The 11,419-nt window shown below is 42.7% G+C and overlaps 1 protein-coding gene across 1 annotated transcript in view; it reads left to right on the forward strand.

Moving 5' to 3' along the window:
- The first annotated feature begins 335 nt into the window (after positions 1-335).
- Positions 336-11,419, forward strand: part of LOC120044907 (spermatid perinuclear RNA-binding protein-like) — a 189,124-nt gene continuing 178,040 nt past the window's right edge. The window contains exon 1 of the mRNA XM_038989638.1: positions 336-461. The gene's annotated coding sequence lies outside the window, so the exon portion shown is untranslated. The remainder of the gene's footprint in view (positions 462-11,419) is intronic.

Genomic DNA, 11,419 nt, shown 5'->3' on the forward strand with positions numbered 1-11,419 from the left:
TACAAATGCCACAGAGCAGTAATTGAAGTCCCCGTAATAAGTTTGTGTCTTAATCAATATCTTATGTGTAAATGTGAATAGTGCAGCTCTTACTACACATTTACCAAGTAAATGCATAGACATGTTATTTATAGTAGTTTATATGGCTGTGATATATTTCAGCTTGATGTTTTGATCTCCGTGCACCATGCCACTGTCTACCCATCCTGTCAGTATACCCAATGCTGCCGCTTTCTCAGCGCTCATAATCAACTGATCCTGTCCACGCCTGCGCAGTTACCCTTCATCTTTGAATTCCGTGCAAGAAAGAAACTAGCAGGCGGTTCGTGCTGGTGTCAAACGTGCGAGCTCTTTCGCTGAACGTCGGCACTTGGTTTTTGGTCCTACCAGCGAGTGTCAGAACTGTGCCTGTTATCAACCAACGTATGTTTGGATATCTTTTCCCACTTCAGTAACACACCGTAAGTAGTCAGCATATATTTTACATCGAACCCTTTGTGTTCGGGGATAAAGTAGTCACACAGCTTGCGGGCGAGAAACAAATGTGGGCTCCGGTCTGTAGCAAGCTCGCTCGATCTCTCGACGGAGTGGCATGCAGGGTCACCGGGACCTGTGTGTCGGTGTAGCTGTTGTAGCTAGCTAACTTTGTAACAACTGTGTAACTAATTGTTCTAGACAACTAAGGAAAATATACTGTTTTGTGAATTGGTACATTGTTGCTAATTTAATCAACTCTAATGGTAAATGTAAATAACGAATAAATAACTTTTTTGACTATCAAGCAAACTAGCCAAAAGCAAATGATATACTCACTCGCAATAGGTCGATGTTTTCACCACCTGTGCTGTTGGACGTGTATTTCTATAGGACGACTGACTAATCCATTTGTCACCTTTTTGACACTAGTAACTATTCATATACATGTGAATATTTGTTTGCTCAGAAAAGCAGCCATCAATAGACGGTGTTATAACATCGTATGTGTTGTTCATCACCTACTGGAGCAGGTGTCAGAACTTCCGCAGTGAATAGGCTATTAAGAGGAGTGTTTAGGCTAGTAGCTAGTACTACTATGGCTAAATCATATCAACACTAAACAATCAGCATTTGCTTCATAATATATAGCAATTTTAAATGAATCGTTATCAAAATTAGTACTAGAAATTGTTTAAATGAATGCATTGTGTTTGTGGCGTGTCTTGGAAATGTATTTGGAAATGGTTGTAGATTTTACTTCTGGTTTTGCTGTTTTGACTGCTCTGCGCTCTTTCTCATGTCTGGAAGCAATACTCGAGTAAACAAATCGAGGTCTAAAGTAAACAAACCAGTATGTTGCTTTATTGTCATGGTTTCACAGTTTCATTGCCATGTTCTCTGTGAAACTCTCCAACATGAGTGTCTGGGAACAAAGAGAAAAACACTGGGGCTTATTTCCTCATTGAGGTTTGTGTCCCTCTCATCTCTTCCTCATATGTGTGTGTGTGTGTGTGTGTGTGTGTGTGTGTGTGTGTGTGTGTGTGTGTGTGTGTGTGTGTGTGTGTGTGCATGCAAGCAAGTGTGAGTTTAGCGTAATGCTCCGCATATGGCTCGAAATTGCTCTTTTTGCTGGCAGAAATAGCAAATAGTTTGTGGGCATAGATGTGTGGTGCCAAAATGTTTTATTTCTTGAATCCGATTTGAATTTGTTATGTAAAGGTACAGAATGACAGATTTGAAATATTGGGCAATATGCTTACATGTAGCTTCTTCCAACCTACCTGCTTTTTCAAGTGTCACAAATGAGCATGTTTTGGTGCTGGAGTGGACTCCAATGTATGGCCATCTGAATAGAGCGAGAGAGGGTGTGTTCCCATGAGGTAAAGGTTAAAGTTCAGTGCTTTGTCACTTTAGAAAGACCCTCTGTCACATTTACTGCCACTCTGATGACTCCATGGCCTTTTTGTTTTCTCCTATTGAGTGCCCAGTGGGAGATGTGTATGATGCCTAGTTCATATATTGCAGAGATGTCTGGTCAAGTGGTTGTCACTTGGGGAATGTTATGTTTACGAGAGAAAATTACAGTGACCAGACACATAAAAATACCTTTTATCTTGAATGCAATCAAGTTTTAGTGTTATTTCTGTTGGTGAAGAGGAAGCTGTGGTCAGAAAAATGTGTGAATTCACTGCACAGTTAGAATGGAGAACACCCTGTTTTCAGTTCACAATCACCACATAATGTAACTGTCCTCATCTAAGGACTCCTGTGGGCTTGATAAACATAGTCCGAGAAAATGTCAAGTCACACATAGTGTGAATATACAGTGTGTAACTGTTTACCCGTCCTATGAGCTCAATAAACGGCCAGCAGTTGTCATTATTAAAAGGGGAATACAGCGGCGCTCCTCTCCTATACAGCACCATACAGTTTCAGTTGTCATTGCCGTGGATACAGAGAGGTGATTGGATGACTCTTGGTATTGGCTTATCTTCCATTAATAGAATTTACGTTGACCCTGGACTAGATGTTGGAGTCAATGTGGTTTATGGGACACACACACATTTAGACTTTAAAAGCAGTTTTCACTATGGAGAACTCAGCCTTGTGTTTGTTTGTAGGCATACTGTATGGGTTCTTTATGCAGGTTTACCTAATAGATGAAAAGGGATCATTTTCCTCAGTCACTCTTGATGTGACTGAGATGTATGTGGGTCTCTCTCTCTTTTTCTCTCTCTCTCTCAATTAAATTTTCAATTTCATTTTAAGGGCTTTATTGTCTTGGGAAATGTATGTTTACATTGCCAAAGCAAGTGAAATAGATAATAAACAAAGTGAAATAAACAATAAAAAATGTAACAGTAAACATTACACTTACAAACGTTCCAAAAGAATAAAGACATTTCAAATGTCAAATCATTTGCAAATAGTTAAAGTACAAAAGGGATAGTAAATAAACATAAATATAGGTTGTATTTACAATGGTGTTTGTTCTTCACTGGTTGCTATTTTCTTGTGGCAACAGGTCACAGATCTTGCTGCTGTGATGCACACTGGTATTTCACCCAGTAGATATGGGAGTTTATCAAAATTGGATTTGTTTTTTAATTCTTTGTGTGTCTGTGTAATCTGAAGGAAATATGTCTCTGATATGGTCATACATTGGGCAGGAGGTTAGGAAGTGCAGCTCAGTTTCCACCTCATTTTGTGGGCAGTGTGCACAGAGCCTGTCTTCTCTTGAGAGCCAGGTCTGTCTACGGCGGCCTTTCTCAATTCTCTCTCTCCCTTCTGTCTCTCAATTCAATTCAAAGGGCTTTATTGGCATGGGACATTTTTTACATTGCCAAAGCAAATGGAATAGACAATAAACAAAAGGGAAATAAACAATCAGTAAACATTACACTTACAAAAGTTTTCAAAGAATATAGACATTTCAAATGTTATATTATTGGCTATGTACAGTGTGCAAATAGTTGAAGTCTTAAATGGGAAAATAAATAAACAGATACATATTGGTGTAGGATATGCACGATATATCGGTGAACATATTGGAATCGGACAATATTAGCTAAAAATGCAAACATTGGTATCGGCCGATGTTTAGTTTAACGCCGGTGTTAAAAACCGATGTCAAAGCTAACGTGCATACCTATATAACGTAGGTACATGACGTAATAACGCCACTTCAAATGTTGCGCTACACGTGCAACACAGCATTCCTGACCTAGCCCACAATGTCTGCTGTGTGGATCGAGCAGTCAACAAGTCGAGCAGTCATTTGAAAGAGTAAGACAATTTCAGCGAGACAACTCAAAGGCGAAATACATTAACACCAAGATAATGGAATTCATAGCCCTTGACAATCAACCATTCTCTGTCGTGGGTGATGTTGGCTTTCACCGACTGGTCGAGCACCGGTACACACTACCAAGTGTGCTATTTTTCAGATGTTGCCCTACCGGAATTACACAGGAATAGCGTCACTGCTATTAGCTTCACGACTATGGAACGCCGTTTGGGTCTTTGCATGTCCATAAAGATACAGTAGCACTGTCAAAGCTGTGCATAAAATTCTGCAAACAAGCAAACCATGGACACGAACGATGTGTTTACAATACCGCGTAGGTAATAAAGCATCATTTGTTCGACCGCAACTTCTGGGGTAGCTAGCTTTAGCTTAGTATCTAGCTAGCACCAATACAACCAGCCTGAAAACAATGACCAGTAGAAACTGCAGTCATTTTCATTATTCTTAGCAATGATTTAGGAATCCTTGTGAGTAAGTATTAGCTAGATAGCCACTTGTTGTTCTCCTATTGAAATTTAACTTTGGTTCAAGAAAATAAATAGGTGCCTAACCCTGTTGCCCAAAGCTAATGTTATAAGCAGCCAGCTAGCTTCATCTGGCTACTGAGGCTCGACCGGAGAGGGTTATGTGTTGTGACGCTAGCCACAATAAGAATTAGGCACAATTGTGGACTTTGCAGTTAGCCTTCAAAATAAAAGTATGGAATACTTCTACTATTTGTATTAATTTGCATCACTGTCAATGACAAACCGCAGTCATTGACAGTGATGCAAATTAATACAAATAGTAGAATTATTCCATACTTTTATTTTGAAGGCTAACTGCAAAGTCCACAATTGTGGCTAATCCTTATTGTGGCTAGCTTCACATAGATGGGTCCGACCACCATTAATCAAATAAGAACTGTCTTATAAATTAGGGTTATTTTAGATGACACCTAGCTATATAGTTCGCTAACTATAGCTACTGAAACAGATTATGTCATGTTATTTGACACGTCAAATAGTGTTATTTGACGTGTATCTTTTTTGACACACAAAGACCCAGACGGCGTTCCAAAGAAGTCCTGGTTGAGAATGAAACGACTGAACAATGAAACAGCAAGTAAGTGGGTTTAGAAAGAAATAGGTTTTGATGATGTTTTACTGGTAATGGAGACATACGTAAATGCCAACAAAATAACTTTTTGGTCTGTGTAGTGTGTGTAACTTTTATTTAACTAGGCAAGCCCGTTAAGAACAACTTCTTATTTACAATGACGGCCCGGACGACGCTGGGTCCATTGTGCGCCGCCCTATGAGACTCCCAATCACGGCCGGATGTGATACAGCCTGGATTCAAACCAGGGACTGTAGTGACGCCTCTTGCACTGAGATGCAGTGCCTTAGACCGCTGCGTCCATGTGTGTGTGTTAACTATTTAACTGTACTAGAATGCTTAAAAGACGGCTAAAATGTTAAATATCGGTTATCGGTATCAGGTTTTCTGGCAAGGAAAATATCGGTTATCGGTATCAGGTTTTCTGGCAAGGAAAATATCGGTTATCGGTATCAGGTTTTCTGGCAAGGAAAATATCGGATATCGGTATCGGCCAAAAATGTCATCAGTGCATCACTAATGTTGTATTTACAATGTTGTCTGTGCTCCACTTGCTGCCCTTTTCTCATGACAACGGCCCACACATTTTGCTGCTGTGCTTGCAGATCTGTGGCAATTATCTCTAATGTGGTCATACATTGGACATACTTCACTATCTCGCTCGCTCTCTCTCTCTCCCTTCTATCACTCTCTTTACTCTCTCTCTTCTACCCTCACTCTCTTCTCTTTCTCTTTCTCTCCCTTCTCCTTCTCCCTACTCTCTCACCCATCTCTCTCTCTCTCTCTCTCTCTCTCCTACCCTCACTCTCTTCTCGCTCTCTCCCTTCTCTCTCTTTTTCTCTCCCTTCTCTCTCTCTTTTTCTCTCCCTTCTCCTTCTCTCTACTCTCTCACCCATCTTTCTCTCTCTCTCTCTGCATCTCTTTCTCTCTCTCCTTGCTATCTCTCTCCTTTCTCCCTCTCTCTCTCCCTCTCTCTCTCCCCCCTCTCTTCTCTTTCTCCCTTTCCTTCTCTCTCTGCATCTCTCACTCTTGCTCCGTGTCTTCACCTTCCTACTGATTGGAGCTATTCCTGCATTCCATGCAGAGGTGATAGGAAATGTGAACGGCGGGAGTGAATATGAGCTTTTTCCCTCTGTCAGTCTCCAGGCCAGGGCAGTTAAGGTCTGTGTGCTTCTTCTTTCTCTCCTGAGGTTGGTCAGCAGAAACTGTCAAACTGAAAAGCATCGCAGCCATTCTTCTCTGGCCAGTCAGGAAGATCAGATGTTATATTGTTTGTTGTATTTTTTTTGCATGACACAAACATTTTTTCTTCTCTTGTGTATGGATGCAGTCAGATGGAGAAGAGTGGAGAATAGGTGTGTGTGTGTCTGTTTGTGAGGTTAAGAGAGATAGCATCACTGAGTCAGCAGGTTTTAGCCAGGCTGGCCCTTTTTATTGCTAAGAGCAGGGAGATTCTAAACAGCTCTTTGAAGAGCTGAAGGCCAGGTCAGTATCCTCCCTGGGGTTGTGTGTGTGCGCGTGTGTGTCAGGGTTTGGCGCCAGACATTTGACCAGCAGCATTTTAAATTACAGGACATTGTGAGAAATTTACCGGACCCCGTTAACCGGTAATTGCCGGCTTTTGTCCCCCCCCCCCAAAAGAAGCCAATAAGTAAAGAGAAAGAACAAAAAAATCCTATTGTGACATAATGCATTTTAGCCTTGTCTCTGATGGAAATACCAGTCGATGTAAATGTATTAGACTGGTTTATGCTTATTGGTCTATAGGTTCATTTGCATAATTCAGTGTTCCAAGTTCCCATCAAACGACAACAGGCTTCATCAGCACGTCACACACCACTTTGCAATGAACTGGAGGCCGTGTTCATTTAAAAAACATAAACGTAATTGTTTGAAACCTAAACTTTTTAATGTTTCTTATCTTGCTTCAAAGTAGCCTATTAGATCTCCTCTCCTAAATTTCTAACTGATATTTTCAACTCTGTCACATGAAACCGCTCGCATGTGCAGTGCCCTTTTGACAACAGTGTTTTCCCGCAAATAACATTCACGCGTAGCCTACTGCCTTGTGCGCGTTGCTGCGCTTATAATGTGACCATATCATAGTTTAGCTATTGCTTTTTAACGTTTTTTCTCTCTTACACCGCACATGCGAGCTGGTTCATATAACAGATGAAAATATCAGTTCGAAATTTAGAAAGATGGGAGATATAAAGATGCAACAACTAGCATGGGTTGCTAATATGACTAGGATTGTCAACAACTAGCATGGGTTGCTAATATGACTAGGATTGTCAACAACTAGCATGGGTTGCTAATATGACTAGGATTGTCAACAACTAGCATGGGTTGCTATTATGACTAGGAATGTCAACAACTAGCATGGGTTGCTAATATGACTAGGATTGTCAACAACTAGCATGGGTTGCTAATATGACTAGGATTGTCAACAACTAGCATGGGTTGCTAATATGACTAGGATTGTCAACAACTAGCATGGGTTGCTAATATGACTAGGATTGTCAACAACTAGCATGGGTTGCTAATTTGCCTAGGATTATCAACAACTAGCATGGGTTGCTATTATGACTAGGATTGTCAACAACTAGCATGGGTTGCTAATTTGCCTAGGATTATCAACAACTAGCATGGGTTGCTAATTTGACTAGGATTGTCCATCTGGGAGCAGATGGGAGCAGACCTGGGGGCAGTATACATCAACCATATACCGGTATTAATTGACGGCGCAAAACAGTTGTATTTTGAAATGGGATTTTTTTCTTCAAACGGACTATTTTATTTATTCGACTTTTCCATCAAAAGTCAGCAATTACTGGGTAAAGGAAATCCTGGTGTGTGTTTGTGCGCACGTCCCTGAAGAATCTCTGAAGAATCTCCCGCACAGCACCAACGGGAATTCTGCTTTCTGCACATTTCCATATTCTGTTTATTGGACAGTTGGTAGCCAGCAGGGTCTGGGCCAATTCTAGGGTATTTTACTAAACCTCCAGTGCTCCAGCCAACTGGATTTAGAGAAATATTCAATTCAAATGTGCTGTTGGGATCTGCGTAAATCAATAAAACCCCTTTACATTAATAGGTAGGTAAGGACATGGTAACAGACATCAGCTGATAGCCTTCACCTATCGCTGTAGCACACACACACGTTTGCATACTGTGTGTGTGTGTGTGTGTGTTTTTTGCCCATGCATGTCTGTGTGTGTGTGTGTGTTTTGCCCATGCATGTCTGTGTGTGTGTGTGTGTTTTGCCCATGCATGTCTGTGTGTGTGTGAGGCCAGTGGAAACAAAGCTTCTGTTCTGTGTTGCTGTAATTGGGTTGTTTAATAGTGGAAGAAGATGACAGTAGTGAGCAGAGCCAGTAAGGCAGCGGAAACAGATAGTTGCCAGCAGTATACCACCCTGCTAGCAGTATACCACCCTGCCAGCAGTATACCACCCTGCATCTCACTGCTGCCTTGTCTCTGAAGCTAAGCAGGGTTGGTCCTGGATGGGAGACCAGATGCTGCTGGAAGTGGTGTTGGAGGGCCAGTAAGAGGCACTCTTTCCTTAGGTCTAAAAATGTTTTCCAGCTTCCAATTGGCTCATACATCCCCCTCCTCTCCCCTGTAACTATTCCCCAGGTCGTTGCTGTAAATGAGAATGTGTTCTCAGTCAACTTACCTGGTTAAATAAACAAAAAATATATAGACATGTGCTTCCCAAATGGCTCCCGATATAGTGCACTACTTTTGACATGGACCTGGGCAAAAGTAGTGCACTATGTAGCGGATAGGTTGCCATTTGGGACACATATACAGAGATGTGCTACAGCAGTCAGAAACTAGAGCTTAACCAGGCAGAGTGAGGCATGGATAGGAATGGCCATGTAAGGCATCCTGTACAAGGTAGAGGGGAGTAGATGAACCATGGGAGGCGTACACACACACACACACACACACACACACACACACACACACACACACACACACACACGTGCCAACACGCCCCACACACACACACACACACACACACACACACACACACACACACACACACACACACACACACACGTACATGCCTGCATACACACACACACACACACACACACACACATGTACATTCGTGCCAACATGCCCCCCACACACACACACACACACACACACACACACACACGTACATGCCTGCACACACACACACACACACACACACACACACACACACACACACACACACACACACACACACACGTACATGCGTGCCAACACACCCCACACACACACACACACACACACACACACACACACACACGTACATGCCTGCACACACACACACACACACACACACACACACACACACGTACATGCGTGCCAACACACCCCACACACACACACACACACACACACGTACATGCCTGCACACACACACACACACACACACACACGTACATGCCTGCACACACACACACACACACACACGTACATGCGTGCCAACACACCCCACACACACACACACACACACACACACACACACACACACACGTACATGCCTGCACACACACACACACACACGTACATGCGTGCCAACACACCCCACACACACACACACACACACACACACGTACATGCCTGCACACACACACACACACACACACGTACATGCGTGCCAACACACCCCACACACACACACACACACACACACACACACACACACACGTACATGCCTGCACACACACACACACACACACACACACACGTACATGCCTGCACACACACACACACACACACACACGTACATGCGTGCCAACACACCCCACACACACACACACACACACACGTACACGCCTACACACACACACACACACACACGTACATGCCTGCACACACACACACACACACACACACGTACATGCGTGCCAATACACCCCACACACACACACACACACACACACACACACACACACACACACACACACACACACACACACGTACATGCCTGCACACACACACACACACACACACACACGTACATGCGTGCCAACACACCACACACACACACACACACACACACACACACACGTACATGCCTGCACACACACACACACACACACACACACACACACACACACACGTACATGCGTGCCAACACACCCCACACACACACACACACACACGTACATGCCTGCACACACACACACACACACACACACACACACACACACACGTACATGCCTGCACACACACACACACACACACACACGTACATGCGTGCCAACACACCCCACACACACACACACACACACACACACACACACGTACATGCCTACACACACACACACACACACACACACGTACATGCCTGCACACACACACATGAGAGATAAAGGGGAAACAAAGTAAACACTGCTATCTGTCTCTGTAGCTTACTAAACGTGACCAAGTGTTATCCTTGATTGAAAGAAAATAAATAAAGCATTTTAGCAAAGTCACCGAGTGACTTAATTTGTAGCAGTATTAGTATGACTCGGATGTAAACCAATTTCTGCACAAAATTTGAAAGAAATACGCTTTTTGTGTATGGAAAATTACTGGGATCTTTTATTTCAGCTCATGAAACATGGGACCAACACTTTACATGTTGCATTTTTTTTGTTCATTATAGTATAAATCCGAGTAGTTTAACATGCTAAGTAGATGCAAAGTATCAAAAAGTTGCTAATATGCTAAAGTTGTCCACGATGAGATTCGAACTCGCAACCTTTGGGTTGGTAGACGTAACGTATCATAGTAATTTGAGGGTTCCGGATTTACATTTACTATGTTATGTCTAGTCTATGAGACCAGGCTGGGATGATCAACACCTGCAGTGCATTCGAAAGTATTCAGACCTCTTCACTTTTTCCACATTTTGATACATTACAGCCTTATTCTAAAATTGATTAAATAGTTTTTCCCCCTTCATCAATCTACACACAATACCCCATAATGATAAGGCAAAAACAGGTTTTTGGAAATGTATATATATTTAAAAAATGAAATATTACATTTACATAAGTATTCAGACCGTTTACTAAGTACTTTGTTGAAGCACCTTTGGCAGCGATTACAGCATTGAGTCTTCTTGGGTATGACTCTACAAGCTTGACACACCTGTATTTGGGGAATTTCTCCCATTCTTCTCTGCAGATCCTCTCAAGCTCTGTCAGGTTGGATAGGGAGTGTTGCTGCACAGCTATTTTCAGGTCTCTCCAGAGACGTTTGATTGGGTTCAAGTCCGGCCTCTGGCTTGGTCATTCAAGGGCATTCAGAGACTTGTCCTGAAGACACTCCTGTGTTGTCTTGGCTGTGTGTTTAGGGTCGTTGTCCTGTTGGAAGGTGAACCGTCGCCCCAGTCTGAGGTCCTGAGCGCTCTGGAGCAGGTTTTCATCAAGGATCTCTCTGTACTTTGCTCTTTTCATCTTTCCCTCGATCCTGACTAGTCTCCCAGTCCCTGCTGCTGAAAAACATCCCCACATCATGATGCTGCCACCACCATGCTTC

Source organism: Salvelinus namaycush, chromosome 3 (genome assembly GCF_016432855.1).
Source record: "Salvelinus namaycush isolate Seneca chromosome 3, SaNama_1.0, whole genome shotgun sequence".
NCBI lineage: Eukaryota > Metazoa > Chordata > Actinopteri > Salmoniformes > Salmonidae > Salvelinus > Salvelinus namaycush.